Genomic DNA, 12,785 nt, shown 5'->3' with positions numbered 1-12,785 from the left:
AAAAAAAAAAAAGAGAGAGAGAGATAGGCTGAGGGTTTCAGACTTTACCCTTAGTTGATAAGAGACTACAAGGCTCTGAGTTGTATAATCAGGTAGACTCTAGGAAGATTAGTATAGCTGCAGCCTGGGAAAATAAGAGAGTAGTAAGCAAGTTTAGAAGACAATTTCAATGGAAAGGGAGAAGTGATCATGAAGGCCCCAAATAAGGTGGCAGCATTGGTAATGCAGAGGCCAAGGCAAAGTGTAATTGGAGTTGTAGGATTTAGTGTTGCATGACAGACAGGTGATGGGTGATGAGGGAAATGGCTCGTTTCTGCTGCATGCTTCCCTTCATCGGTCAGAAATTCTTTACACATTAATGACAAATAATCATGGTTAAAAAAGGAATAATCGTTTCTTCTTATTTTAATTAAATAGTATATGAATTAACAAATTAAGAAAACTTTAAAACTATTTTATTTATTTATTTGAGAAGTAGAGTTATAGACAGGCAGAGGCACAAACAGAGAGAGAGGTCTTCCATCTGCTGGTTTACTCCCCAAAGGGCCGCATTGGCTAGAGCTGGGCTGATCTGAAGCCAGGAGCCAGGAGTTTCTTCCTGGTCTCCTATGCAGGTACAGGGGCCCAAGCACTTGGGCCATCTTCTGCTGTTTTCCTGGGCTATTAAGAGAGAGCTGGATTGGAAGAGGGGCGGCCAGGACACGAAATGGTAACCATATGGGATGCTGGCCCTGCAGGTAGAGGCTTAGCCTACTATGACACAGCACTGGCCCCAAGAAAATATTTTTAAAATTTGCTTTATGTGTAAGATGGATTTTTTTGTTTCGCTTCACCTTTTCAGAAATTTACAATTGCCTATGTATTTTTCATTACGTCATTCATTAATATGATAAATTATATTGAGAGATTTCTAAAACTATGTAATTCTTTTAATCATAAAATATATACTGAATATATGGTTTACTTTTATTCTCAACTTTCACAATTTATACATGCTCTCATTAGTATGTGTAGTGTATAGGAATTTTTGCTGATATAATTTTCCCTAAGGCTCATTAGGATTATATTTCCTTTTTGCACAGCTTTCTAACTTTTTGTATCATTCAAGAAGTAGAAGAAAAATCTGTTTCTTGAATACTGGCAGAGAAAGAAAAGGAAAATGTAATGTTTTGGATGTGTGTGTGAGTATAACTGTTTGATAACTTTCAGTTTGCTCCTCAATTATTTTTATTTTTATTTATTTGACAGAGTTAGACAGTGAGAGAGAGAGAGAGAGAGACAGAGAGAGAAAGGTCTTCCCGCATGGAGACCTGAAAGATGCTCCTGGCTCCTGGCTTCGGATCGGCCCAGTTTCAGTTGTTGCAGCCATTTGGGGAGTGAACCAGTGGATGGAAGACTTTTCTCTGTGTCTCTCCCTCTCACTGTCTGTAACTCTACATGTCAAATAAGTACATAAACAATCATAAAGAATAAAATAAAATAAATTGTGTGTTATATGAGATAAATATTGGCATGCATACAATTGATTCATGAGAAATGGAATTAAAAGATAAGTTTATTTTGGTGGAAAAGATTTTGAAATTTGTGTGTGACTTTTTGATAGTACACATTTTTCATGAAGTTTTTGAAAATCCTTCATATGGATGGATTTCAAAAATTTTTTTCCACCAAAATAAACTTATATTTTAATTCATATTTCCATGAACAATCTGAAGGACACTTGCATGAAAGAACATTATTGAAAAAGCAGTAACGGGGCAGGCATTTTGCCGAGTGGTTAAGATGCTCATTAAGCCGCTCACATCCGACGATGGTGTATCTGGCTTTATTTCTGCTCTAGCTTCCTGCTAATGCAGACGCTGGAAAGCAACAATGATAGCTCAAGTAATTAGGTTTCTACCACTCACATGGGAGACCTGCACTGCAATCCTCTCCCAGTTTCAGCCTGGCCCTATCCTGGTCTTCGTGGGCATTTGAGGAGTAAATTTGTGGGTGCAAGATCTCTGTCTCTATTTTATTTTCTTTTTTTAAAAAAAAGATTTATTTTATTTATTTGAAAGTCAGAGTTACAGAGAGAAACACTTTATGTTTTCTGCCGGCGCTGTGGCGCAGCAGGTTAAAGCCCCAGCCTGCAGCACTGGCATCCCAAATGGGCGCCGGTTCAAGTCCTGGCTGCTCCTCTTCTGATCCAGCTCTCCTCTGTGGCCTGGGAAAGCAGTGAAAGATGGTCCAAGTCCTTGGGCCCTTGCACCTGTGTGGGAAACCTGGAAGAAGCTCCTGGCTCCTGGCTTTGGATTGACGCAGCTGTGGCCATTGCTGCCATTTGGGGGGTGAACTGGCGGAATGGAAGATCTCTCTCTCTCTCTCTCTAACTCTGTCTTTCAAATGAATAAAATAATTCTTAATAAAATAAAATGAAAATTAAAATAATATAATATTTATGATACATACAGATGTAAAGCATATGACAATGATAGCAAAACAGGGCAAAAAGGGATTATAAAGAAATAAAATTCTTGCAATGTTTAGAAAGTGATAAAAACACTAATGTAAATCAGCTAATGATAACTGCAGCAAGTAAGCCTGCATAAGGTAATTTCTAAGGTAACCATTAAAAGGTTACTGCAAGAATATTTACCTGTAAAGATAGAAGTATAAAGATACAATAATTGGGAGGTTGGCGCCGTGGCTTACTAGGTTAATCCTCCGCCTGCGGCGCCAGCATCCCATATGGGCGCCGGGTTCTACTGCTGGTTGCTCCTCTTCCAGTCCAGCTCTCTGCTGTGGCCCAGGAAGGCAGTGGAGGATGGCCCAGGTGCTTGGTTCCCTGTACCCACATGGGAGACCAGGAGGAAGCACCTGGCTCCTGGCTTCAGATTGGCACAGTGCCAGCCGTAGCAGCCATTTGGGGAGTGAAGACTTCTCTCTGTCTGCCTCTGCCTCTCTGTAACTCTTCCCTTCAGATAAATAAACAGACAAATAAATAAATATTTTTTAAGAAGACACAATAATTAAGACATTGATTAATTCAAGAAAAGAGGGCTAAAGGGATTTCTCAACCATGGAATTGTGAGGTTCTAGTGCTCTACAACACATTGTGGACTCTGCAAGAATTTATTATTGACTGACATAAATCCAGACATTATTTTTTTCACTTTTCTGTGCCACGCAATGCTGGTCCTCACAGTGGTGAACAGAGGCAAAGGAAACCTGATAGCAGTTTTTGCGTTTGCTTCTTTCCATTTCAGTGAGCCCAGTATCTGTTCTGATGTAAGGAAAATATAGTGAGAGATGAGGATCACTCCTCACAGAGAGGAGGGAATCTGCTCACGTAGGATCTTGCAGACCACTGTGAAGACTTTGGCTTTTGCTCTGAGATAGGAAACCACTGGTGTTTTGAGCAGAGTGATCTGAACTGTCTTCCATTTATCAATATGTCTCTGACTGCTGTATTGACTATAGGTAGTAGTAGAAACACAAAAGCAAACAGACCCATGAGGACACTATTGCAGTAAACCAACAAGATGAGTCCTTGGAACAAGGATGAACCTGTGGAGATGGTACACAGTCAGACTCTTGATATTTTTTGAGGCTACACCAATTGATTTTTCTGATGGATTGGAGGCAGAGCGTTGGAGAGAGAAAAGCTCAAGTTGATTATAGAAAGTTGTTCCTAAGGTGTGGAAGGACAGAATCGCCATTTACAGATCTGGGGAAGAGGGTAGGGCAAGCAATTCTGGGACTGAAATCAGGAGACTGGTTTAGGACATGTTACTGTTGAGTGTCTGTTAGCCAAATGGGGACGCAGAGGAGGAGATTGGAGTGTGAGGCTGAGGGGACACATCTGAGTTAGAGCTCAAAGTACAGATGTTGTTTTACATCTGGAAGGGAGAGAGGATGTGTTGTCTACCCAGCATTCCTCTGCATGTGGGTTATAGGTGAGCTAAGCCATGACAGCCCGGGGGCTATGAGAACCGCTGCACTGGTCCCCTCCAGCCATAGGCAGCCTTATGGACCCCAGTGTGCCAAGGCAAGTGGTCATTCTCTGTATGGACCATGATGTGAAAAGTTTGGAAAGTGCTGGAATGGAAATTCAGAGAAGAGGCTCAAAGCCAACATCCAGAGGCCAGACAGGTGAGGAATAGCCAGCAAGGGGGACTGAGGAGTGAACGGAGATGCAGAAGTGAACCCAGTCAGTGCTGTTCCTTTAAGCGTCGTCCCCAAGCCAGGGGTTTGTAAAGAGAAGAATGAAGGAGGGACCATGTCGGATGCTGAGGCTGGGCAAGGAAGATGAGGGCTGGGGCAGGCAGCTCGGGAATTCACTCCTATACTGGGGTTTGAGTCCTGGGTTTGGGTCCTGGCTCCTCTTCTGGTTCCAGCTTCCTGCTGATGCACATCCTGAGAGGTAGCAAGAATGGCTCAGATGGTTGGGTCTCTGCCACCCATGCGGGAGGTCTGGATTGAATTGCTACCAGGCTTTGACTGGCCCAGCCCTGGCTATTGCAGGCATTTGTGGAGTGAACAGCAGTTGCGAGATCTCTCTGTTCTGTCTCTGTCTGTCTCTGTCTCTCTTTCAAATAAAAATAAATTTGTTTAAAGTAAAAAAAAAATTTAAAAGAAAGATGAGGTCTGAGAAATGGCCAATGAGTTTAGCAACCTGGAGTCCTTGGTGACCTTGACAGGAGCCACTTCAGTGAAGGGGGCAGGGGCTGGAAAGCTGTGTGCATTCAAAGAAATATGACAGCTTTCTCAAGGAATTTTCCTGTAAAGCAGAGAAGAAAAATGAAGTCATTACTAGAGAAGAATATGGGATCAAGTTGCTTTTATTTTATTTTTTAAAATCTGAAGATGGGTGATCCCATAGCAAACATATGCAGATGGAAATATTCCAATGGGTGGGAAAACTTGATGATACAGAAAAGGGAAAACCTACCAGAAGGCAAGAGAAGCTGGGATGCAGTGAACAAAAGGAAGGGTTTGCGTTAAACGGAACAAAATCATCCAAAGTAACGGGAAAGAAGGCAGAGTGCAGCTGTTCCTTGGTTTCCATGGGGACTTGGTACCAGGACCTCCTGGGGATGCCAAGTTTCTTTCATTATGAACACTTTTTGATTTCCTTGATGATTTTTTCCTCTGACTTTTGTGCATTTCTCAAGTGTTTTAAAATTTCTAGAGTGGGCGCTGTGGTATAGTGGGTAAAGATGCTGCCTGCAGTGCCAGCATCCCATATAGGTACTGATTCAAGTCCCAGCTGCTCCACTTCCAATCCAGCTCCCTGCTAATGTGCCTGGGAAAGCAGTGAAGGATGGTCCAAGTGCTTAGGAGCTCCTGGCTCCTGGTTTGGAATCGGCCTAGCTCTGGCCATTGCAGTCACCTGGGGAGTGAACCAGTAAATAGAAGATCTCTCTCTCTCTGTAACTGTGCCTTTTAAATAAATAAATAATAATTTTTTTTTTTTGGAAAATAAAGTCGTCCTGGCACCAGCTAGAAAACCACACCATATTTTTTTAAAAAAGAATTTTTACATGTATAGATTTTTAAAAATAGTATTTTTTCTTATTGATTTCTACCTTCATTACATGTTGATAGAAAGAAGGCCTGTATGCTTTGGAGCGTTTAAAATTTGTTATGATTTGCTATATATCTTGAGTGGTCAGTTTTTTAAAAAAATATTTATTTATTTAACTTGAAGGGCTGAGTTACAGAGAAGGAGAAGCAGAGGCAGAGAGCGAGCAAGAGAGAGAGGTCTTTCATCCACTGGTTCATTCCCCAAACACCCGCGATGGCTGCAGATGGGCCAGTCCAAAGCCAGGAGCCAGGAGCTTCTTCTGCATCTCCCATGTGGGTGCAGGGGCCCAGGAATGTCGGCTATCTTCTGCTGCTTTCCTAGGAACATTAGCAGGGAGTTGGATTGGAAGTGTAGCAACTGGGTCTTGAACTGGCGTCCCTATGGGATGCCGGTGCTGCAGGCGGTGGCTTAGCTCAGTACACCACAGCGCTGGCACCCTGGTCAGTTTTTACAAATGCTTCATGTGAATGAAGAGTCTATATTTTTTAGTTGCTGGTTTTTTAGATCAAGTTTGTGGTTCTAATATCTTTTCTAGATCTTAATTTTTGTTCCGTTGATTGTCAGTTGCTAAAGGGCATTAAACATCTCTTGCTAGGATAGTGGGTTCACCAATTCCTCCTTGTAATTCTTTAGTTTTTACTTTTTATGTTATAAGCCATGTAATTAGGTGTGTACACATTTAAAATTACATCTTTTATTATTATGTGGTGAGAGCCTTTATCTCATCTAATGTTTTTAGCTTTCAAGTTCTTTTGGCTTCACATTCCTCATTGTTTCTGGTTTGAGTTGCCGCTCTGTCTGGTATGTAGGAATTCCCTGTTCTTCCAGCTCACTCCTAGTATTTGCTGAGCCGTCCCCGCCTCGATTTGTCCTGTGCCAGTGTTTGTAGTGTGTGTGTGTGTGTGTGTGTGTTGGGTGGGGAGGTCCTCACCAGGTCAGGTCTGCATACGTCCTGTTCCTACACGCCCATCAAAGCCTCCATGGCTTCTGTCTTCATCACGACATTTAACCTTCCTGTCCCATCACTGTCTGCTTTGTTCCCATTCAAATTGTTCATCAAGGGACCTTGATTGGCTTAGCTTGGCCCTTGGCTCCAGGTTCCATCATAGGAGACTTGGTCCACCTGAGTTTGCTGCCTCAGGACCAAGTGTCCATCCCTACTCCCATGGTTTACGTGTGCCGGGCACTTTCATCTGCAGAGGGCTGTGCGGTATTGAGCAGTCCTATTTGGCTCTCTGTCTTGTGGTCTATGGTTTTTGTTTTCAAAAATATTTATTTCTTTTAAAGGCAGAGTGACCGAGAAGGCAGGAAAGAGAGAGGCAGAGAAAGAGAGAGTACTTTCCATCCTTGGGTTCTCTCCCCAGACAGCTGAAGCAGGTAGGGCTGGGCCAGGCTGAAGCCAGGAGCCTGGAGTGAGGAGCTAGAAACTCCATCAGGTCTCCCACGTGGGTGCAGGGGCCCAAGCATTTGAACCGTCTTCTGCTGCCTTCCCAGGTGAATCAGCAGGGAGCTGGATCGGAAACAAAGCCTCCAGGAAGTGCTCATAAGGGATGCCAACCTTGGGAGCAGGATCTTAACCTGCTGTGCCACAAACCCGCTCTCTCTACCACCCCTTCATTTAGGATTTTTAACATTAGATATGAAGGTACTTAAACAAAACTGTGGAATGTAGAATTAAAAGAAATTTATCTGAGGCTGATACTGTGGCTTAGTGGGTAAAGCTGCCGCCTGAAGCACTGGCATCCCATATGGGTACTGGTTTGAGTTCCGGCTGCTCTACTTCCAATCTAACTCCCTGGTAATGTGCCTGGGCAGGCAGTCAAAGATGGCTCAAGCCCTTGGGCCCATGCACCCAAGTGGGAGACCTGGAAGAAGCTCCTGGCTCCTGGCTTCAGATCAGTGCAGCTCCAGCCATTGCGGCTATTTGGGGAGTGAACCAGCAGATGGAAGACCTCTCTCTCTGTCTCTACCTCCCTTTGTAACTCTTTCAAATAAATAAATAAATCTTTAAAAAATTTATTTTGATGCAAAAATGTTTGAAATCCAAATGTGACAGCATCATCAAAAAGTTTAGGAATTGTATATCATGTCAAAGCTTATGTGCGGATTCCAAAGTTTTTTGTATAAAAATAAACTTTACTTTTTATTATTTATTTTTATTTGAGAGGCAGAGAGAGTGAAAGAGAGTTCATCTGTTGGTTCAGTTCTCAGATGTCCACAATAGCTGGGGCTGGGCCTGACTAAGGCTGGGAGCAGGAAACGTAACCCAGGTGTCCTGTGTAGGAATCCAGCTACCTGAGCCCTCACCTCTGCCTCGGGGTCTGCATCAGCAGCGAGCTGGAGCAGGGGTTGAACCCAAGTTTTCCAGGATGAGATGTGGACGTCTTAACTGCTAGGCTAAATGGCTGCCTCTTTCCAAGAACTCCCCTCAGAAGCCATGCCTACCTGAGACCCATGAGTGTTTAGTTTTATGTCATAGCTATTCTGATCTGGAATCTTGTTTCTCAATCTGGTTGCCACCAGCCAAGTGTGGAAAATGCTCCCATTTGAACTAGCAGGATCCATTATTTACTCCTCTCTAAGAACTTGTAGGAGCAAGAGTTAGGCGTTCATCTCATGTACCTGTGTATCAGCATCCTTGGTGAGTGTTGTTATGGTGGATACTTGAGCCTCAAATCATAAAGAGGGAGTTTGAGCTTGAAGGAACCTCTCCAACCCTCCCACTTCACCATGGCGCAGTGAGCTCCAGGGAGGAGAAGGGCCCAGCTCCAAGTGTAACAGAAGCTGCGGCAAGGACCCTGGCCTCTTGACCCCCCCGCCTGGGACTTGCTTCTCCCACTGCCTTCCCCTCAAGAGGCCTGAGCATGCTGGAAGTTCGAATGCTCTTTTGTCTCATTGGGTTTAGAATCTACAGCAACAGGAATGTCTGGGAAGAGCCATGGTCCCTCCATGAGTAACTATAGGCTGAGGGGGAAAGGCCTCGTGTGCAGGCCCTTTGGGGCTAAGCGAGGAATCACAAGCACTGCCGTAAGCCCCGTGTTGTCTTTCCCACACTGGAGTAAGGAAAGTGGCCACGTGTTGTTTTTAATGCATGGGGCATCCCATTCCCCTTCCGTCTTCAGTTCATTTCCTGCCTTCCTTCCTTCTTCCACTGCTTGCTTATATACCATTAACCCCTCGTTTCTGTAATCTTTGTTTCCTTCCCTGCTAACCTCTGACATAAAGTATTAATTTTTGGCATTTTTTTCTTTCTTTGAAGTGCTCCTTCTGGCTACAAAAACTTCCAATTAAGTTTTTTAAATAAAAGATAGAAGTTAAAAGCAACTGCTGCCTGGGGTTAGCAGGATAGAAACTTGTAGTTGCTTGAAGCTGGACTTCAAAAAGAGAAAACTCAATTTTGAAAGTGTAGAGGTTTATTCATAAAATACATTGTGTTCAGAAAAATGACTTTGTGGATACTGGAAGCTGTGGAGGAGTGAAACTGTAGCTTACTTGTTCTATTGTATTTATCTACAGAATATTCTTTTTGTACCTAACATTTTTATTCTAAATGCAAGTAAAGGGATATTACACATTGTACACTGTCTTGAAATGTCACACTCTACCCCATAAATGTGCACCGCTGTCATGTGCCAGTTAAGGAAAATGGGAAAGGGAAATGTTTGAGCTGCTGGGTCCTTGTTTATTCTGTCCTCAATCGCTTTAGTTTACTACGGAGATTCTTGTCTAATTCACTAAAGAACTTTTATGAAGTGCCCATGTATGTGTATATTTCCTTCTGTGTGCTACTGAATGCGTCCAAAAGAATATGTGATCGCATCACAGATTTGCTTTTCTCAGTCATTTCTCTTGTTCCTAAATTCCACCTACAGTAGACTCTTTTGGGAGTGTGCATGTACAAAGGGACTTCAAAAAGTTTGTGAAAAATAAAATTAAAAGGTAAATTTATTTTGGTACAAAAAATGTTGAGGTCCATGCATAGTTTTTTTTTTTTTATTTTTCATAATGTATGTTTTCTGTGAGTTTTTTGGAGGCTGCCCTTGTGCTTGTATTTCAGCGTTTTTTGCACTAAAATAAACATTATTAATTTTATTTTCCACAAACTTTTTGAAGCACTTTCGAATTCTGCAGGAATCATAGACAGGGAGATGAATAAGTGACCAAGGATTTGGTTTTCCTCGAGCAGCTGCCTTTGCATGCAGGTTTCCAGGCGTCTGAGTACTTTTGATTGTCAGTGGGAAACACCTGCTGCAGGCTCCGCCTCCTCCCCCGTGCAGCTCAGCGCTGTTCTAGCCTCTCTAGCCACCTCTTCCACTCAGAATTAGGAGACCCCACTAAACCAAAGTATGGAGTCCCTAGAAAAACTGTAGCAGACCAGTAACATGGAACAAAGAGGAGTCACTTTTGAAATAAATATTTTTTTTTACTTACAAAACCAAGGAAATTTTTAAAGAGAGAAAAAGTAGTTACCACTAAACACAGTATTTTTCAACCTGCAGACTGTCCTCTGCTGGTGGGCCAGGATTCAGTTTAAAGTCTCATGGATAGCATTTTTTGAAAAAGGATGGCATTTGGCACGGGGTTAAATCGCTGTTTGGGACACCTGTGTCCTATAGCAGAGTGCCTGAGTCTGAGTTCCAAGTCCACTTCTGACCCGGCTTCCTTTCAGTGTGCACCTTGGGAGACAGAAGGTGATGGCCCGAGTGCTTGAATCCTTGCCACCCACATGGGAGACCTCGGTGGAGTTCTGGGCTCCTGGTTTCAGCCTGGCCCATCCCTGGCTGTTGTAAGCATTTGAGAAGTGAACCAGTAGATTGAAAATCTCTCTTTGTCTTTCTGCCTTTCAAATAAAACAAAAAACATACAATGAAAAGGAGTGAATAGAAAATACAAATACATGGCAAAGTGAAGGTAAATATTGCTGCATGAGTCTTTACACAGAGTCCTTCCCTATCTTTGGTTCTCTTTCTGTGTTGCAGTTACCTAGGATCAACTATGGCGTGAAAAAATTAAATGGAAAAAAATCAGAAATAAGCAACTCCTGAGCTTTAAATTGTGTGCCACTCTGAGAAACATGACATAATCTCAAGTCTTCCAGCTGTGTCCCTGCCAGATGTGGATCACGCCTACATGCTGCCTGCTCCTTAGTCACTTAGTGGACACTTGGTTACCAGACCGACTGTCTGACCACTGCAAGGCTTGAGTTCAGGTAATCCTTCATAGTGGCCCTGAGTGCAGGAGTAGCAAAGTTGGCAATTTTATTCAGCATTGTCACAGTTGTTCTATTTTATTATTGGTCATTGTTGTTCATCTCTTATTATTATGCCTAATCTATAAATTAGATTATTATTATAGATATGTACGTATAGGAACAAAATAAGATATAAGGTGTTGTGGGGAGCAACTGGGAGCAACTCGGACTACACTGTTACTGGAATTAAGACTTATTCTATGCATCTGCTCTCCCACAATATGGCGCTGGGAGAGGAGGAAATAGCTTCTACACAGCTGCCTCCAGTTCAACCAATAAACAGCAGGACCTGCTCCTGATTGGAGGAGAGCAGCGTACTCGGCGTGTGGGTAGCAGAGTTGGGATTGGTGGAAGAGGACTATAAAGGAGGAGAGAGACAACATGCACCAGGAACATCTCTCTGAAGGAACACCTGAGCAGCCCCCGAGAGAGCCGGCCGGCGGTGTGCCGCTCCCCCGCGGAAGTGGGGAAAGTGGCAGGGGGAACCGCCCTTCCACGGAGGTGGAAGGGACGGTAGCCAACCCGGGAAGAACCAGCAGCAAACCCGGGAAGGGCCGAGCAGACGAAAGAACAACGCAGGGTCCTGTGTCGTTCCTCCACGAAGACGGGGAGCAACAAGGTGTGGCATTCTTTACAATTTTGGGTGTTCACTGGGGTCTTGGAATCTCTAGTGAATGAGTATCTTTGGGTTGGTGTGTATGTAACTCTACACACACACTCATACACATGCATGTGTGCACGCGTGCGCACACACACAGACATGATGATACAAAATGTATCTCTTGGGCCAGTGTTGGGGTGTAGTGGGTTAAAGCTGCTGCCTTCAATGCAGGCATCCCATATGAGTATGTGAGTCCTGGCTTGCCCCACTTCTGATCTAGCTCCCTGCTAATGCTCCTGGGAAAGCGGCAGGGGATGGCCCAAGTGCTTGGGCCCCTGCACCTATGTGGGAGACCAGGATGAAGCTCCTGGCTCCTGGCTTCCACCTGACCCAGGCCCGGTAGTTGCAGTCATTTGGGTAGTGGACCAGCGGATGGAAGATCTCTCTCTCTCTCTCTCTCTCCCTTTCAAATAAATAAAGTAAAACTTAAAAAAAAAAAAACCACAAAAAGCAATGTGCACATCCATTGAATATAGAGCATCTACTTGAGTCTTGCTTTGTGAACCCAACTGGGAAAAATAAAATCTGTCTTTAAATTAATCAACATTTCAAAATGTGTTAAGTCCACTCTTTTTTTAAAAATTTATTTATTTGAAACTCAGAGATACAAAGAGAGAGGGGAAGGGAGAGAGGGAGAGAGGGAGAGAGGGAGAGAGAGAGAGAGAGAGAGAGAGAATGAATCTTCCATCTGCTTGTTCACTCCCCAAATGGTTACAATGGCTGGGACTGGACCAGACTGAAGCCAGGAGCCAGGAGCTTGTTCTGAACTCCTATGTGGATACAGGGGCCCAAGCACTTGAGCCATCATGTGCTGCTTTCCTAGGTGCATTAGCAGGGAGCTGGATCAGAAGTGGAGCTGCTGGGACTTGAACCGGTGGCCATATGGGATGCTAGCTTTGCAGATGGAGGCTTAACCTTCTATGCTGCACTGCTGGCCCTAAGTCCACCCATTATTACGAATGGTCTCTGTCATATTATTTTATATTATAACTGCTATGTATATTTCTTTTACTAATCTATATTTTCTTTGCTCATGTATTTTCTGAATTTATTTGAATGTTTAGCAAGGTGGATTTTTTATTAATTACTTTTGTTCTTAAATTTTTAACAGTATGTGTGGTTAACATACTGTTTTTTATTTAATCTTTTAATATCAGGTTTATTCATTATTTAAAAATAGCTCTATTGAGATATATTTAATATATCTTAGGTTTCATTCCTTTATTGCATAAAACTCAGTGGGTTTTAGTGTGTTCGTGGATATGTGCAACCATTATCACAGTCAATTTTAGGACGTTCATCAC

The 12,785-nt window shown here is 43.2% G+C and overlaps 1 long non-coding RNA gene across 6 annotated transcripts in view; it reads left to right on the top strand.

Annotated features, from left to right (window-relative positions):
• Positions 1 to 12,785, top strand: part of LOC103348448 (uncharacterized) — a 220,030-nt gene that overhangs the window by 63,311 nt on the left and 143,934 nt on the right. For 3 of the 6 annotated variants that reach the window (XR_011384235.1, XR_011384234.1, XR_007919868.2), the window contains exon 3: positions 10,549 to 11,439. The exons of the other annotated variants lie outside the window; for them this stretch is intronic. This is a non-coding gene — a long non-coding RNA (uncharacterized lncRNA). The remainder of the gene's footprint in view (positions 1 to 10,548; positions 11,440 to 12,785) is intronic. 6 annotated transcript variants of the gene reach the window in all.

Source organism: Oryctolagus cuniculus, chromosome 18, assembly GCF_964237555.1.
Source record: "Oryctolagus cuniculus chromosome 18, mOryCun1.1, whole genome shotgun sequence".
Classification (NCBI taxonomy): domain Eukaryota; kingdom Metazoa; phylum Chordata; class Mammalia; order Lagomorpha; family Leporidae; genus Oryctolagus; species Oryctolagus cuniculus.
Note: the sequence above shows the minus strand (reverse complement) of the source record. Positions and strands in the feature narration are given on the sequence as shown.